The 19,716-nt window shown below is 37.7% G+C and overlaps 1 protein-coding gene across 1 annotated transcript in view; it reads right to left on the bottom strand.

Moving 5' to 3' along the window:
* Positions 1-19,716, bottom strand: part of PCDH15 (protocadherin related 15) — a 723,362-nt gene that overhangs the window by 237,301 nt on the left and 466,345 nt on the right. The gene's annotated exons all lie outside the window — the stretch shown is intronic.

Genomic DNA, 19,716 nt, shown 5'->3' with positions numbered 1-19,716 from the left:
AGAAAAAGTTGTGGAAAATCTTTAATCATTAAAATCAAAGTTAGGGTTTAGTAACCAAAAACTTCCTGAAGAAAGAAATCAGATGATATATAAGGGCATTTATTGAAATAAAATTTATTGAATATTTGTTAAGCACCATTTTATAGAAAGAAATTAGATGATATATACGGACATTTACTGAAATAAAATTTATTGAATATTTGTTAAGCACCAGTTTATAGAAAGAAATCAGATGATATATAAGGATGTTTATTGAAATAAATGTACTGAATATTTGTTAAGCACCATTTTATTGCATACCACTTGAAATGGGGGCCAAGAAATATGTATTTCTTAGGCATTATAGTCATCTTTTATTTTCCTCATGATCCCTTTAGAGTGACCTACTACCCATTCTGTCACATCAATAGAAGTAGAAGCCCACCGCTGGGGTACTCACCCAGGGGGTTACTGACTCTATGGAGACTTAAAAGCATGCCTCTTGGCATGGTCAGGAAACACTGGGACAAAACCTCAAAGGACAGTCTGGGATCTATAACCTCTTCTATCAAGAAGTCTCTAGGGAGACTACTTGTTCATATCTTCAGTGATGAATTCTGATTTGAAGTATGTCTCATAATCATGCTCATTTGGATGAATGTTTATATATGAAATTATTTCTGTTTATTCTCACAAAAAATCAAGTGCCTAAGAAGAACTTTAAGGCAGAAAGAAAACACCGCTACTAGAAAGGTGTGAACTCCCAGGTAACACCTAATTAGCCAAGTGTGAAGTTGGGAGGAGATTAGTTCCCCTTTCTGCTTGTCCTTTCCAGCAGTGTTAGAGGCTGTGTGCTCTTCTGACCTACAGGTGGGAAACACAGAAGCTGCTGAGCAGGAGGGTCAGAAGGAATAGTGGACCAAGTCACACTGAATGATATTCCTAAGGGAAATACATTTTTAAAAACTGTCTAACAACGTCTGAAATATATAAAATAGTTGTTGTCTTTGTTTCTTTCAAGCTGAGTCATATCAAGGGCTGTGATTTTCAGTGTAAGAAGAGAGAAAAGGGAATGAGTCAGATGCTGGCGAATTTTTCTTCTCTCTACACAGATGCCTTTTATTCATTACTGAACCATGGAAAAGAGACCAACTGCCTAGCAGGTAGCAAGTGTACATGAGCTCAAATGACCAAAAACATAACCAGAGTGAATTTTTTTTTTAAATCAAATATTGGAACTCTCAAATACTTAATTCCTAAGAATTTAGAAAACCCATGTGTAAACTTGCTATTTCCTACAGGCTTCAGCTCTAGGGTAGAAGCCAAACCTTTCCCAACCCCACTCTGTGGCCTTAGGTGAGTCAGTTACTCTCAGCTTCCATCCTTCATCTGTGAAATGATGATGATGACGATGACTATTTATCTCACTGCCTCTCATGAGAATGGAACATACTTACAGCATGCTTGGGACATGTTAATAATCAATTAAAAAATAATATGTTCATTGTTTCATGTTTTTCGATGTCTACTTAGAAAACCATATTTTTTTAAAAAACTCCATTCTGTCCTAAACTTTTTTTTTTTCCCAAGACTTGTTTATTTGAGAGAGAGAGAGAGAGCACGAGTGGGAGGAGCAGAGGGAGAGGGAGAGAATCTCAAGCAGACTCCGCACAGTGTGGAACCACATGGGGAGGGAGGCTCTTTGTCATGACCCTGAAAACATACCTGAGCTGAAATCGAGCAGGATGCTTAACTCACTGCACCACCCTGGTATGCCTGTCCTAAGGTTCTTAAAGAATATTTTGGGGGAAGACAAATCAGCCTATTTTTATTTGGCTTCTTTATACATTTCATTTTCCTTGGGATCACATTCAACTTGGTATAGTGAGTCTATTAGGTTCTATTAATATTGCTGTTCTCAACATTTTTTCTGAGAATGTGCTTGTAGTAATTAATCCATATGTGACATATCAAGCCTGTCCGCACAGCATTTTTTAGAGCAATAACTACAAATATAGGAAAAACTTAACATGACCAGATAATAAATCACAGAAAGGAGAGAGCATTTTGTTATGACAAATAGCAACGGTGAACATATATAGGGGCTTTCGTGCATTAATTAAGGTAGTATTGTCACATGATAGAGACATTTCTATGAAAAAGTATATGTGATGATCTTATGGACACGGCCACACTGAGAAATGTTGGCTAGGTTTGGCCTGAGAAAGATCAGTTGCATTTCTGAAAAATCAAAAATACATTCCACGGGAAAATAGAAGAGAAAAGATGATAACTTTCAGTTGCATTTTAAAGTAATTTCACCGTGGACTGGGAAACAAATGCATATGTCAATGGGTGAGTGATCACAGCCTGATTGTAAGCTGTGAGGCTTTAAAATCGTTACAGTGAGAGCTGAAAGGGGTAGGAGAGTTATTTCACACTAAACATTTTCTTACTTGTCATTACTGCAGGCCATCCTTCCAAATCTGAAAAGATAAATTCCACCGGAGAAATCAGTAAATACTATTTCCCCCACGTAAAAGATTTGACAGCTGCCCATATTTTCTTCCAAACCCATGTCTTTTTTAGTGTTTTTAAATTCTTCCTACTCTACCACGTTGGAAACCTCAATTAAACTGTCTTGAAGGGCTCTGGGATGCCTTCCCTGCCCCCCATGTCAGGACAGATGCCCTTTCACTGAGACTCCCAGCCCTTCTGTTCTTACTTAGCTCTAACGACATGACGTAGGCACCCGTTTCTCTCCTACACTGCACTTGACCCAGCTCACAAGAGATGATTGCTTGTAGCTGACTTTCGAATGCTTATTCTTCCTAAGTGGTCAGTGAATATTTGCTGAACAAATGTTGAATGGAGGACTTTCTTTTCTAAGGCAATATGTGCCTTCCTTAAAGTTTTGTTGAATCTACCAAGAGCCAAAGCAATTTCTACCAGTTACAGGATAAGTCATATTTCCTGGGAACACTCAAGAGCCTTGTTCTAACCTCTCTGGACTTACCTCCGGCAACTCATCCTTTGATACCAACTCTATGTTTTAGTCAAGATAGTTTATTTATTGTATTAGTCAGCTCTCACGCAATTCTGACACTCAGTGGCCTGCCACCCTTGATGCTGATTTCTCAAGCCATCAGCTCTCCTCTGATTGTCTCCACTCTGGGAATGGGGTGGAAGGAGCAGCCTTTATAGGAACATGCCACTCCCGTGACCAAGGGAAGAAAATTAAAAAGAGAGACGAGATATACCAACTACACCCTCTCTTCATTGGTCAAGACAAGCCTTGTATGACCAAGGCTGATGCCATGCTGGGGACACACATGCTCTCACCGTGTGGGACAGCACAAACTGGGAAACAACAAAATGCTTGTTCGACCATCCTCATTGTTCTTGAAACACACCAGGACTCCCCACCTTCTCTGAGAGTTTGCTATTTCTAAATCCTATCTAATTCTTCAAAACCTGCTTCTAGATCCAGCCTTCTGACTCTTTTTGCACTAAGCTCAAACCAACCAACTAACTTTCTTTCTTTCTTTTCTTTCTTTCCTCCTTCCTTCCTTCCTCCCTCCCTCTGTGCTAATTGTGGAGCCAGACTGGGGACCCACCCATGACCCCACAAAGACCATGACCTGAGCCAAAACCAAGAGTCGGCTGCTTAACCAACTGGGCCACCCAGGTGTCCCTAAAACAAAACACTTTCTGTTGTTATTGATGTCTGTTGTGAGGTCGAATACCAAGAATCCCAAGTCATTGCTCACCCACACATTCCATAATGGGAGGAACCATTAGGGAAAAATTCTGGGAAGGGAAGGTGTGACTAGTGGGAAGCTGGGCCATGGACGGAAATGAGGGAGAGAAGCAAAAAACAAAAGACAGACATGAAGTAAATGGAAATAAATGATTTTTCTAGAGTTGGGTGATATTTAATGCAAATGAACTGTGTCAAATTAAGCCAGCCCGTTTAAGTAGTTACAACCTAGCCTACAGCTCTCTTAATAACAGAATGTAAATTAACTCCAGGTGATTAAAAAGTATGCATTAGGGAAAAGGATGTAACCCTATACTAAAAATTTTAAATATTCATCTGTCACAAAATGGTAAACACTCAGAGATAAGGACTTGAACGCTTCAGGAAAAGAGTTTTCATCAGGTTCATTTTCATACAACAAATACACACAATAATGTTTCATGTTCATTAATGTCTTTATATAGTTCCACAGCAAGGTGCAGGGGCCAAAGGCAGGTCGCCCCAAGATGGGCCACTTGGGTATATTGATTATTTTAAAGAGCAGCTACTTAAAAAATAGCTGGCCAGGACACTCAGACCCTCCCCTGTCCCCATGAAAGCAGGGAACAAACCTCCCATATGAAAAATACTCATTGTGCTAAGAAACAGAGACATCCTTATCACCAGCAAGAGGGACTTTAGAGCCAAAGAGCTATAAAAACAAACCTTGCTACAGTTTTCATAACTCTATGCCCTCAGCCTGCATTCTGCTTGGGATTCCCTACTAATTAAAGCTCCCAAACCCCCATTTTCTTTATCCTACCTGCTCTTCATCAATGTAGTCTCTTTGTCTGAAAAGCATAAAAACTACCCACCTTGCTCATTTCTTTAGGTCTTAGTTTCATTATTGGGTCTCACATCACATGTAATAAAACTTTGCTTTTGTTCTCCTGTTATTATGTCTCCTAGAAATTTAATTCTTGGTCCACCTGGAAGAGCTTGAAGGAGAGAGAAGAATTTTTCCTTCTCTACAGGCTTTCACCTTCCTCAAACATTCCCTATAGGGCTGAAAGGGGTCAGGAAAACCTGGGGTTTTTCATATTTTCCCCTCCCTCTGCATTGGGTCATTTTTCACCTGGGGTTTGCTGTGTATTGCACCATGTTGTGTGATAGTGGAATGGTACATATGGGAATCGGATTTTGTTTTCTCACTCTCTCCCTTTTATTCATCCAACAACTCAGTCTCATCTTTTCTCTGTGGACATATTCCACACCCTACACCTCACTTTACACGGAGGCTCACTTTGTCAAACTAACTATGTTGTCTCACACCTGATTTATTCCGACACCAAACCCTCCCTGTACTTCCCCACCTGGCTGCCCTCAGTCCTTATTCCACCTCCCTCACAAGCACCTGCACACGGACAGCGTCATCCCACGCTCCGGAAGCTCCCTGTGCACCCCTTCTCCATGTGTCTAAATGCTCCTCCTCCAGATTTTATTACCAGAGACACACTGTATATCTCTTTATGTAGATAGGTTTATGATACGTAAGAGAATATTTGGGGGTTTTTTCTTTTGTTTTTTTTTTTTGTTTGTTTTTACTTTTTTTTTTTTTTTTTTTGCCTTGCAAGAACTGATTTTTTTTTCCATTTTGGGGGTGACGTTGAGAATGCATGTGCCAGTCAACACAAAATCCTCTGTAAATTCCTAAAGTAGCATAAATACACATTTTAATATAAGTATTATTTCTTGAGCGCTCATTACAACGGCATCCCTTTCTAAAATAGTTTCCTAAACTGTTAGAGTAAATCTTTTAGGTCATCTCTGGTCAACAGATACTACTTCTGAAAATAAGGAAGGAAGACAAAAATACCACCAAGGTGGCTTGCATTTTATGTGATAATCTGCTTGGCTTGGGCATTTCTGGTTTTGTTTGTGTTTGCCTTGTTGGTCAAATTCTGACCCAAAGTCCTGTTTTCCTTTCTTTTTTTGAAAAGTATTTTAAATTGTTTCCTCTATGCTTATTGAGGATATAATATTTCCTTCTCAGATGTCTTTATGATCCTCTCCATGAATCCTAAGTTTAAATTTTGTTTTGAGCCAGCATTCTTGTGTATTAAATGTAAAGGTGCCCTAGGATTTCCCCTGAGAACCAGGAATAATCCATTCCCTAAATACTGCCCTTCAGTCTGTCACAGAAGTGTTTGTTGTTACAGTATGTTCTCTCACAAATGATTTGCTTCTATCAGTGCTGGAAGGAAATCATAACTGGAACCCGGAAAAAAAAAAAAAAAGTGACAGTGAGTTTGGATTCCCTGTGTAATCCTCCATAATTACATTTTCCTGAGAACATTCAAAATCCTCCATAATTACATTTTCCTGAGAACATTCAAGTATTAGATGATCAGATGTAGATCTAAGACAAAAGAAATAAAAATGTCTTTGGCCAATATAATATCAAGCTAATGAGAGAAAAATATCTCCTAATTCCCAACCCCTCTGAATAATGCCTTTTACTAGATAAAAGCACATATTATTTCCCAAATAGCAACTGTAAAATGAAAAGGCCTTTTTCCATTTTATACACAGTGTCACAATCTTATCCTATTCACCTAGCCTGAGAACGTCACTGGGGGATAGCCCAATTTAGATTCTGATCCCATGTTTTTGTTATCGTTCATCATTCTTTGGGCTAGGCCCCAAATTTAGCAATTATAGTTATGCTCCATTCCCCAAATCTGGGATGTCACCAAATTGGTGGGTTTAGAAATACACATTTTCTATTCATTCCTCTGCCAACATTCCTCTGCTCGTGCTTTCTCTCTCTCTCTCTCAAATAAATAAATAAAATCTTAAAAAAAAAAAATGAGGGCACCTGGGTGGCTCAGTTGGTTAAGCAACTGCCTTCGGCTCAGGTCATGATCCTAGAGTCCCAAGATCGAGTCCCACATCGGGCTCCTGGTTCCACAGGGCGTCTGCTTCTCCCTCTGAACTTCTCCTCTCTCATGCTCTCTCTCACTGTCTCTCTCTCTCAAATAAATAAGATCTTTTTTAAAAAGAACAGTTTAATAGCAATTGGTCCAGCAGAAGGTTTTCCTGAGAATAATGGGACTTATTCTATGAAATTATGGTGATGGCTAACAATGGTCTAGTCACTATCATTAAGTGATATAAAGGAATTGGAGTCTGGCATAAAGAAATAGATAAAAATTGGAAGTTAAAGTATATTACTCTGAGAAGCTGAAACTCTATAATCTGTCTGCCAAGAATCTTTGTGGATAATAAAGAAGAAAGTTATTGACTCATCTCAAACTTAAAGTCTGAAGAATCTAAATGGAGACGGAAGGCACCGTCCAACATGACAAGTTTGAACCACTTTGATTTGGAATGCCCAGAGGAAGCATTACTCTTACTACTTTCATGAAGACTGATAGCTTTTGACAGGAATCTGTCTGTGTGGACTCAGATGAGTATGATACTGAGGAGTCATAAAAACATTAGAGAAGACTATGGGCTCAAAGGAGCTCCTCATAAAAATGTTCAGATAGAGGGGAAAAGACAGTGAAAAAGAGACTGTATTTACTCTATATCCACACGGTGAGTTATGATACCCACAGGGAATATTTCCAGTCCGAGTTTCAGAATCCCAGTGAACTAATCCTTCAGAGATATCATAAAGTAAATAGTGAGAAAACAAGCAAAAGAAATATTGCCTGCTTTTATTTATTTATTTATTTTGTTGTCTGAATCCAGATTCAAGGAAAAAAAAAAAAAAGAGCCTCCCATCTGATTCTTATATGACTTGAGGAAATACACTTACATATGGGGTCTTTGTTGACAAATTGTGTTCCCTTTGAAGTAATGAGAGGTAATTTAGTTGCAATGATTTACTGGGGTTAGTTTTAGGATCAATGCACATGAAAAGGAGAATCATGACAGTATTACTCATTCATTGTTTTCAAATTAAATAATCATCTACAGACCTACAGGATGGCCTCACAGTTACAGAAGTCTGTCAGGTGATTGCTCTGACCTAAGCTAATAACGGTCTACTTCTACCCCCCAGTCTCAGTGATGTGACTCGTATTTTCTTTTTGAATCTAATTTTCATATAACAGTGCAAGTCCTAGGTAGGGTGAATTTTACATATTTTCTATATTTTAGTTCTTAAAACACCAAGTAAAACAGTTATTACTGACCACACTTTACAGATAAGAATATTACAGAAAAATCTAAGGAACGGTGTTCCGATTCCTAGAAGTATCAGATTCCTAGAGGTAGCAAATAAGAGAACTTGGATTTTAATTTGAAACATTAATATGCCATCTGCTTGTGATCTTTCTTAAAGGGAGGGGGCTGTTCTATTTGGTGTAGAAATATAAATTACCCTAGCTGAATGATAGATTGGAACTAAGAGATAAACATTAAGATGACCTGGAAAAAATTTAGAATTCACTCTGAAATATTTATTTTAATTTTGGAAATCAAGAGCCACATCACAGAAATCCTCCCCTTGGAAACTATTTTTCATCAACATCCAGCACTTACATGTATTCAGTTAGAAAAACAGAAACCTCAGTTGCAGAAAGCTCACGTTTCTCCTTACCCTGTGGCCTGCTCATACGAAGTAATATCAGAATGAAAAAATACTTTAGCAAAGTCAATGGAAGTCGTACCCTGAAGTCCTGAGACACACAGAACTCAGTGTACCCAGAACTATAAAATCTCATTGATTCTTTTGAGACATGGGGGTAATCATTTCAACATAAATCTACAAATCTTCCAGCCTCTGTCCCTGTCTTCTCCATTCTCCTGCTACAGAAACATCAGGGCAGACACTCCTCTCCAACATTCTCGTGGCCATGTTCTTGGGGCTATGCTGTGTCTCTTTCCAGAATCTTCTAGAATCTCTTTCCTGCATCTATCTGCATCAGCCTTCAAACATGATGAAGCGTTTGGCTTCATGTGTTATTTACTGACTTATTTATTGTCATGCCAGACTTTCTTCCTCTTCCTCCTCCTCCTCCTCCTCCTCCTCCTCCTCCTCCTCCTCTTCTTCTTCTTCTTGTTCTTCTTCATCTTTTTTCTTTTCTTCTGTTTTAGTGTTTGCATCTTCTTCTATTAGGCGTGGCTATCCCAGGAATCCCCTGATCCTTCAGTTCAGGGCATACCAACCCCCTCTCACAGGGGCCTCACTATGCAGGACCCTCCTCTAGAGGGTCCCAATTTTACACATTCAGAGTCCTCTCTGTCTTTTTTACTTTTTTATTACTTTTACTTTTGTATCTAATGTGTGTTTATGCAGGTAATGTCTGACATTCCATGGTCTGTGAGGTCCATGGGGGCAGACACGCTTCTGTTGGTACCAGCATTGTGCTCCACACATACAAGACACTTCGTAAATCTCCATTCAAGGAATAGATAAATGAAAGATAAAAAGGATCACAGCCATCCAACTAAAGTGGAATATATGTTGGTGTAATCTATATTAAGCTAATAAACATATTGATAAAATGCTGCCATTTCCTCCTTTATAATATGAGTCTCTCTTCAGTAGGGGACAGAGCAAAATACTATTTAGCCTGCAATCAGAAACACTTGTTCAAACACTTGTAAATGTTGTCTTTGGGTTGGGTGAGGAACGGTATCCTGGTCATGATGTTCTTGAACTCCCTGGATTTTATCTTAGCATAGTACAATTAAAAAGAATACCAAACTTTTGGTATATTACCCTTTGTTCTTAATATCAGAGCTGTAACTTTAACTGTTAATTTAATTTTTTTAAAGATTTTATTTAGTTATTTGACAGAGAGAGACACATCGAGAGAGAGGGAACACAAGCAGAGGGAGTGGGAGAAGGAAAAGCAGGCTTCCTGGTGAGCAGGGAGCCTGATGCGAGATTTGATCCCAGGACCCTGGGATCATGACCTGAGCCAAAGGCAGACACTTAATGACTGAGGCACCCAGGTGCCCCTTAATCGTTCATTTTAACAATATGTATTAAATATATGGTGTTTGTCAGGTACTGTGCTTGGGGCTAAATATCCAGAAACATAAGATATGTTCGGTAAGTAATTGCTCTTAAAGATGTCACAATTACTTATTTAAAAATAAAATTAAAATAAAAAGCATTATGCCCAATCTTTGCTATATTGTTACTAAATGTGTTCTGTGAATAAAGGTGGATGTTGAACGCAGATATTAATGAGGTGCTGCATGCCAGTTAGACATAATTATGTAAATGTTATATGTACATAGTAATTTAGATACTTGTTTAGTGCCTTCTAATTTAAAAGCTGCTTTTATGTTCATTATCTCTCTTAATCATCGCATCAAAACTGCAAGAAAGTTATTATGATCAACTTCATTTTACAAAACCTGATGTTATTTGAACTTAAATAAATTGACCAATTTGTAGAGCTAGTAAGTGGCAGAACTAAAACTCCAATCTAGAGTTTTCTACTACAAAACTTGTCCCTTTCCTACTCTATGCCCGTTTTACTCCCCATTACTTTCTCTCTCGCTTTCTCTGTTCACGCTAGGTGTCTGCTAGTCTCCGTGACAATATATGAGGGAATATATGTTACCTTAGTACACGTGCCATACATCCCACTCTTCATGCTCATGTGCTCAGATTGCCTAAAAGTAACTTCCTCAAAAACGACAGAAGCATGAGAAAATCAATTATAAACTTGGCTTAACTATTAAGATAATAAACACTAGTCTCAGATATAAAGTGAAAGGAATCTTCATCTGCATCCAAAAGAAAACAACTGCATCTAAAAAGAACCCAAGATACTCTTATTCCTTGTCTGAGTTGATTTTAGGTGAGTAGGGACTTTATAAAAGCAGGGCCCGTCAGGATCTGCTATGAGGTTCAGAGAGATAATGGAAAAACATGACCCTCAGATGAACAGTCCCATTTCAAACCTGGATTTTGAATTCCACATGAAATTGTCAGTGGTGCGCATAGGGCGTGCCCATCTATCCAGCTACAATGATGGGTTTTATGCGAGCTCAGTGTGTCAACATATTTAGAGGTGGATGCAATTATTTGCTCCAAAACTTCAGCAATATTCTGTTGTTGCAGATCACTTTTAACCAGACCTTTTGGGATTTCACACAAATCAAAACAGGCAAGAAATCTATGGAAAGTAGCCTTGAGTTAAAGGTATGTACTTTATACTAAGAATTTTTTGGAAATAGAAAGACTGTGCTGAACTAGATGGAAAGGAGGAGTAAACACTGAAAAGATGGAGGAACGGGTAACCCTTTTTACTTTGAAGGAAAGCATATTAGACACAACGGACATTTCTCAGTGGTGCGTTTTCTAAAATACATTTTTGTATAGATGCAGGATGAATGTTATTTTTATCAAATAAAACCAAATAAACAAAAATAAAATTAAACCTCTATTTCTATAATGATTTAAATGCTCAGAGTTGAATTAAATTAGTTTCTACTTCCTGTGATCCCACAGCACTCCATATACTCTGGTCTCTGCACTTTTCACTCCACGTCGTATGTAATGATTTGCGCTCGATCCTCTGCTATCTGATATAAATTCTGAACAAGCAGAGAATGTACTTTGTTCACATTTATGCTATAGCCTACAACTTCATTTTCATCCCAGGAAATATTAATTTAATAGTTTGGAGAAGTATTACGTTTTCCCATTCTTATATCAGAAAGAATATATCCATGCATAAAAATACGAAAGAACTATGTGTAGATTTGATTTGAGTCCATCAGACATGCTTTCATTCATTGATTTATCCCAAATATTTATGGCCAGATTTGTGCTGGATAGCATTTTAGTGGTTAAGACAGAAAACAATAGGTTTCTAGATGATATCATGGTGATTTAGCTTCAGAGCTGACTGACAGTTCATCCCCAAGTTCAACCCCATACAAGACGATGAGCAGCAAGTAAGCTTCTTTGCTTGCTTTGCTTTGGTGCAGCACTGCCAGTCACTTTTACAAAAGCATAAAGGACACGCTTTTGAAATGTATGGGTGTTGCGAAGCCTAGCAAGATAGCTCATGCCACAGATAGGTGCATCAAGATGGAAAGAATTGTCAGTTTAGGTCTCAAAGTCAAAGGTAGGGAATGCATGGCTGCCATTGCTACTACTAGGATCCCATGAGCTAGCAGGGTTCTTATGGTTAGGGATGGTGCATTTCTCCTGTGAGCGTTAGGGGACTCTATAACGTATACTAACTCTCCCCATTTTGTGGATGAGGAAACTTGAGTTTCAGTAGAAACTCCTAGAGTTGCTAAGTGATATAGTTAGAATTAGAAACTCAGATTGTCTAATGCCAAGGTCAGAGCTCTTCTCCAGTATTTTAGGCTGCCTCCAGTTAAGTGCAAGCTCTTCAGATAGCTCAGCTTCACACAACAGATTGAATGATTCACCTCTTGGAGTCTACAGGTACAGAGGTAATATCAGTACCTGTTGCGTCAGATTTTGCGAGTATTGACTAAACTCATCCACAGAAAGCACTTGGAGCAGTATCTGTCATATTGCAAACAATCAACATATGTTAATTAATAATGGGAATACTATTTTGAAACATTTTTTGCAATAAATGTTATATAATAAATGTTGCTGAATGCCTACAGATCTCTGTGGAATCTGGGCAATCATTCCAAAATCCATTTAGCACTTAATCACTGTCACAGGTTTATTCCCAATAAATCCTAACAAGGTCCCAGATATTCTTTTCACTTCTTATTTCAAAAGCTGACATCAAGCCAAATGTAAGGGAAAATAGAGTTGTGGAAGATATGAGGCAATTGTTCAAGAATATGTTCTCTGAATATTTTCATCTACAGCATTTGTTTAAAATAAAAATTGAAAGTACGAAGTGTTCACATTTAAGTCTGTGGAAGGTTTATGCTCTTGTGAATTATCCCTGAGCTTGTGGGACTTGTGATTTCCAACTGAGTGGCAATCAAAGAGAAAAATCAGAAAAGCAAACTTGCTTTGAGAAGTCAACTAGATTTATGTAACCAATGCCACTTTGTTGAATTCTGTTAATTCATTAATTTCTTCCTGTGAATGATGTCTGTCATTTCAATGCTCTAACATTGATTTTTCAGCCTCTTTAGGACCAAGACTACCTGCAGTTTTTAGTGAGACCAAAAATGGAATGTAACACTTTCTAGGTATGCACAGCTCCACCTGAAATCTGCGTTCCATTACTTAGGGATGGTAAGGTCAATTTATCCAAAAATTCAGAGGGGAAGGGAGGTATTCTTGTCTTTTTTGGAAATTCTTTAAAATAATTTCTTATTGGAAAGGACAAGGGAGAACTCATTCGCTGTGATATTTTTACATTTCTTTCATTTCTATTTTTTTCAAGTATTTTACATTATTGTTGACCATAGTTACACTTCTGTACATTAGATCTCTGGAACTGGTTCCTCTTCTAACTGAAAGTTTGCACCCTTTGGCCAACATCTCCCCATTACCTCCACCCTTCAGCCCCTGGCAAACACCATTCTACTCTTTACTTCCATGAGTTCGATTTATTTAGATTCTATGTATGTGTGAAATCCTACAGTATTTGTCTTTCTGTGTGCTGCTTATTTCATGCAGCATAATGTCCTCTAAATTCACCCATGATGTCACAAATGTCAGGATTTTGTCCTTTTTTAAGGCTGAATAATATACCATTATACAAATATACCACCTTTACTTTATCCATTCATTGGTCTATGAACACTTTGGTTGTGTGCATTATTGTGAATAATGCTTCAGTGATCATGGCAGTGCAGATATCCCATCAAGATGCTGGTTTCACTTCCTTTCTATGTTTTTAAGATTTATTTATGCCAGAGAGAAAGAGGGAGAGAGAGAGGAGGGTGGGGAAGAAGCAGAGGGAGATGGAGAGAAAATCTCCAGCAGACTCTCAGCAGAGTGGGGAGCCTGACCAGAGGCTCAATCTCATGACCCTGAGATCATGACCTGAGCCAAAGTCAAGAGCTGAAGACTTAAGAGACTATGCCACCCAGGAGACCCTCCTTTCTATTTTCTCTTTACCACTATGCTGCCAAGTTTTCACCCTTGTGCCTCCTCCATTCCTCTTACCAGCAATAAGCCCTAGTCAAGAGAAAAGTCCTGTGAAGCAGAAATTGTTTAAAACCACACCATTGCTTAGCAAAATAAGTCAGGCGGAGAAAGACAACTATCATATGATCTCCCTGATATGAGGAAGTGGTGATGCAACATGGGGGCTTAAGTGGGTACGAGAAGAATAAATGAAAGAAGATGGGATTGGGAGGGAGACAAACCATAAGTGACTCTTAATCTCATAAAACAAACTGAGGGTTGTTGGGGGGAGGGGGTTTGGGAGAAGGGGGTGGTATTATGGACATTGGGGAGGGTATGTGTTTTGGTGAGTGCTGTGAAGTGTGTAAACCTGGTGATTCACAGACCTGTACCCCTGGGGATAAAAATATATGTTTATAAAAAATAAAAAATTATATTAAAATAAAAAAAAAAACCACACCATTTGATGAAGAACTCAATTAAATGAAAAGTAGTGAAGCAAATCATAAATAACCAATTTGGGGTAATTTTGTTTCACTGTTCTATGGTTAATTTTTATCCAGAATGAAACAGTAAGAAGTATCTGGTGTTGATAAATTTCTCCAAATGTGTTTAGTGATCCCATGATTCTGCCAGTATCCTATAACTATACTTTTTTCCCTATTTGTTATGTTGCTTTTATTTCCCATGGATTCTTGACTGTATAACTAAATGATAAAGGAAATCAAAGAAAGAGAAATGGATGATCCCCTAATGCATAGTTTTAGCTATAAAAATAATGGCCAGGTGGTAAACATCACAGCCAATTCCTGGCTTTCACAGAAAGAGAGTAAGTTCTACTCTGGAAGGACATGCCTTTGAAGCATATTGAGCTAAATGGTATGACATCTTGTCTTTAATGTGTTGGAGCTGATGACTGGCTAGTTTGAATTTCCTATGAAATTTAAATTATTGTGGAATGAAACAAATAGCTCAATAACACTGACATCGCAAGCCATTTTCAACTATCTATTATCAGCAATAATCAGAAATTATCCCCCTTCATGTATCTTTATTAAAAATTAAAAATGATTACACAGCATTTGGGGGAAGTTTCAAAATATATACATATATTAAGTGATCATGTTGTATACTTTAAATATCTTACAATTTTGTTATACCTCAATAAAGAAAAAAAAATAGTTAAAAACAGAACTGTCCAGGTACTTGATAGTACAAACAAATAAACTATTATTTTTTCAATGATTTGGTCAATTTGTTTATTGTTCATAAATTCTGTGTTTTATTTTTTATTTTTTTAAGATTTTATTTATTTATTTGACAAAGAGAGATCACAAGTAGGCAGAGAGGCAGGAGAGAGAGAGGAGGAAGCAGGCTCCCTGCTGAGCAGAGAGCCCGATGTGGGACTCGATCCCAGGACCCTGAGATCATGACCTGAGCTGAAGGCAGCGGCTTAACCCACTGAGCCACCCAGGCGCCCCTAAATTCTGTGTTTTATAAACTTTCTTAGATATTTTCTGGTAATTTGTATTTTGAAAAATTTTTTGGTAAAAATTTCCTCATATTACCCATGATGTCAATATCAGATTAGAGAGTTCCTAAAAATAAAGAGATATGTGTGTATATGTGTGTGTGTGTGTGTATGTATTCTCTTTGAAAAATTAAATTAGTGAATATTGGTAGAAATAAAACATATAAGCAAAATCACACTTCCCTTTTTATATGAATCAGTTAGGAACATACTATGACTGAACATAAAAAATGGCTAGTACCATTGCAATGTAATGTCATATAACTGGGTTAAAAGGTCAGACATAATTCAGAGTATATTGGGAAGATGTATGAGAGGACACTACTGGGCACTGGAAAGTGGGTAGGATCCTCTGTGTGATGGTAGTCGAAAGGATATTGAACTTGGAAATGAAAGACCTTGGTTTGAGCCCTCATCCTAACATGCTGACTATGTGGCCTTTGGTTTTCCCGCTCATTGTTAAAATTAAAAGTTTGTTCTATAGAAGTTATTTCAATGGTGTTTTCCACCTTTAAGATTTTATGCTTTCATAATTTATTTTAGTTGCTATATTTATTTTATGCCAAGCTCATGATGAAATAGCTCTGACAGAAGATTTAAGGAACAACAGCAACTTTGCATAGATAAAAGTGAGACATTGTAGTTTCTACTGCATGAACAGTCATTTGTAAAAAATATGACAGGTAAATATAAATGCATATATTTATTTAGGTGAAATATGCTATTAATAAGGGACTTTTAAAAAATAATTATTTATTAATTTGAGAGACAGAGCATGAGCAGTAGGTGCAGAGGGAGAAAAAGTCTTAAGCAGACCCTATGCTAAGCAGTGAGCCCAACACAGGGCTCCATCTCATGACCTGAGCTGAAAATAAGAGCAAGCTACTTAACTGACTGAGCCACTCAGTGCCCCTGTGAATAGGCTTATTTGATTTTGCCTTTAGCTACTAGGACACATCACAAAAGTATGTGGGACTTTTTTCTCTGACAGGATCAGATTGAACCATGATCAATACATATATACAATTGAAAATAAGTACAAAATTACATTTAATGCAACATTACACATATTTATTTGGCTAAAAATATTTAAAAAAATTTTTAAGACTTTTCTTTTCATATCCTTGACCCTAATTTTTTTTCTTTGCAAGTGGATAAGATAAGATGTGAAGGTTTTCAACAAAGACAATGCAGTATGGTAAAAAAGTAGAATTTGCTTTGGTTGTAGGAACAACCATGTTCAAATGGTAGTTGAATCAATAAATAAATGTGTGAAAATTGTTACTTTTTCAACCCATGTTACCTTATCTACAAAATTGGCTAATATTTCTGGTGTGATTTCCCCTGCTGTACTGTAAGAATAAAAGTACTAACAAATATTCATTTACTCATTCACATTCATATTTTAATTTTTTTTGTCACTTGTGTTTCACAATGCAAATAGATACTGAGGGTAGTAAAAATAACAAACAAGACAATTTAAAGCAACAACATTCTTGTGAATATTTTGCAGCAATATACTTTAAAATATGTAGATTTTTCTTCTCTTGCATAATTAAAGAAGGGGTTTCAAACTACATCTAACAATTCAAAAACAGTATGTGGACAATTTTATAAAATCATCTCTAGCACTTTCTACAAAAATGACTCTCAAGAAAGAAATACACTTTTCCCCCAGAGGAAAATATATTGATTTGCTATTCTTTGGTTTAAAAATGATGGTTGCAAAAGTCTAGTCAAAAGATATTTGCTAAACAGTTGTATAGCTAAAAGAAAAGATACTCCTTTTTTTCCTTGAGGGAAGAAGAAGAGAAGAAGTGGAGAAAAGCCAGAAAGATGGGCTTTGGGAGGGTTCCATGTTATGCAGGCAGAGACAGAGCAGAAGACTACCTGTGTTCAAACACGCAACAGATTTTGAAGAACGCTGTTGAGCAATAAAAAGCTATTTGTATTTTCTGAATGCTCCCACCTCTGCTAAGATGCCTAGTAAAATAGAATCTCTGATGAAAATCAGTGTAAATAGATTTTAGTGTAAATCATAAAGGATTATGGTACATTGAATTATTGTTCTGAATTTCTACTTTCTCCTTTACTGGATGTTTTGCCCCATTCCCTTTGACAACTGACACTGTAATAGCTCCCATCTGAGAAGACACATGTTACATATACTCATGTGGTTATGTGTACATGTGTGATTAGGTGTAGCCTCTTGCATTTTTGCTCTTTGTAAGGAGACATGTTTGAAGTAAATGTTGGTGCAGAGTAAGACATTTATGAAGCAGGCTTAAACATGAGCTATAGCCTGGAACCACACAGGTTGGGGGTCCACTGAGATTAGTCAACCCGAGCTGACCTTCCCCTACGAACATTTACCAACCCCTATCAACTCCTACCAATCCCTACCAGCCTGAAGCCCAAGAGTGAGAACGGTGAATCTTCACTGTTGTGAGTCCTGAAGGTTTGAAGCTGCTTGTTACACAGCATTACTACAGCAACACTGACTGCTGCAGGAGTTACACTTTACATATACAGATGCAAGGTATGAAACAGAGAGTAGTCACTGAAGCAGGACCTCAGAGACAGAACTGGCTTGTAAGGATATAACTTCCTCCAATAGGCCAGTCCCAACCAGAAATCTTAGGTTCCATTCAATCTGATGCATAGATCAAGAGGCCTACTGACTCCAAGTGACAAATGAAAAAAAAAAAAATATATATATATATATATACATATATATATATATATATGTTATCTGTATAATTCAATCACTTAGGTTTAGAAATTCCTATTTACTAGTGTACCTTTGAAGTCTATCTGAAATCTATGTGTTATGAAACAGAGTCCCTAACTGAGAATGCTTTTTTGTGGTAAGTGTGAAGCCAGTGAAAGAAGGAAACAAAATCTTGCATTATCTTTTTTCAGAGCAAGCCAACTTTTGCTTAAAGCAGTGGAGATTTTTCAAAAAGACAGACTGACATAGTGTGAACCAGAAATTTACTTAGCAAGAAGTCAATGAACTGTGTGTCTTTTTAATGCAGAGAATAAATGTTTACTGAAAGAAAAAGAAGGAAAAAGGAAAGAAAGAAAGAAACTATTACAATTCTCTTCCTTTGGACACAATGTAAGTAGTCCAATAAGTAATAAACTTATTTAAGTTACTTATAGTAACTTAAAAAGCTGATAAATTCTCCAGTGAGGATCTCTGATATACCTTCTACACCAACTCAAAGTACTGGCAGGGAAGGAAAGCAGGGCCCTTCAAAACCCTGAACATCTTCATTTTCTGGGACTTAAGAATGAGAAATTCACCATCTCTTTGTTGCTACAGGCTAGCAGTCTACCCTTACCTGGAGATTATAAAATAACCCCATGTAAAGTAGGCGTCTCACAAGACAGTGTACACCCTCCTCCAGATGTTTAACTGTCTATTTTCATTGCTTTGGTAGCAGTAACAGGTGAGTTGCCGCACAGCTAGTCGTCCTTGCTGTGGGAAGAAAAAGACCATCCAGCACAAAGAACACCAGGCTACGGTTAACAACTACTGGTAGCACTGAAGGGATTACACCTGGGGATGAACCCTCCTTGCACTGGTTGGGGTAAAGGGAGTAAATTACAGCTCTGAATAACAGAGTTTCTGGTTATCCAAGGAACTTGGGACAGTGGCAAGGACATCTGGAGCTGACCCTAACTCTTCATTGGATTATTCCCTGAAGCTCCAGGAAAATAATGGTTTCTGTTTTACAGAAAACAAGATACACATTTTAGAACTGTCTTAGGGACTTGAGGATGGGGCCAGAGACTCAAAGCTATGGGCATTTCAGTATGGATTTATTATGTGAGACCAGAGAATACAGTAGTTAATTCTGCTGCCCAGGATTGGCCTCAGCTATTTCCTTTCTTTGGAGAAATGTGGGACGGTACCACTTGAGATGCATTGGCACTATCAGGACATTCAGAGGTGGCTCTCCTCTCTAGGCCAAGGACAGGATACTCAGTGTCAGCTTGAATGGCAGAACTCTAGATTCTGGTTCTGAATCCTTCTGACTATACTCAAACATCAAAGGCACATGGATGAAATGTTTCCTAACAATTTGCAAGGATGAGATGGCAACTGAACTGTTACGATGTATAGGGATCATGGTCCTCCTAAAGGCAAGATAGTGGGGCAGCCAACAAGGGTAATGCTTGATTAAATAACCAAACACTGCCCACAGAAGGTGAACTAAAGACTCTAATTTACTATGCTTTTTTCCTGTGAATAATGCACATTCTAAGTGTGGCATTAAATACCTGATTAAATCAAAGGGTATTAAATACCTATTTATTGTCCATGAAATTCCACATAACACCACTTCAGACCAAGGGACTTTCTTTAGGGCAAAGGAGGTACAATTACGTGCATATATCTAC

The sequence above is a fragment of the Mustela lutreola genome, chromosome 4, assembly GCF_030435805.1.
Source record: "Mustela lutreola isolate mMusLut2 chromosome 4, mMusLut2.pri, whole genome shotgun sequence".
NCBI lineage: Eukaryota > Metazoa > Chordata > Mammalia > Carnivora > Mustelidae > Mustela > Mustela lutreola.
Note: the sequence above shows the minus strand (reverse complement) of the source record. Positions and strands in the feature narration are given on the sequence as shown.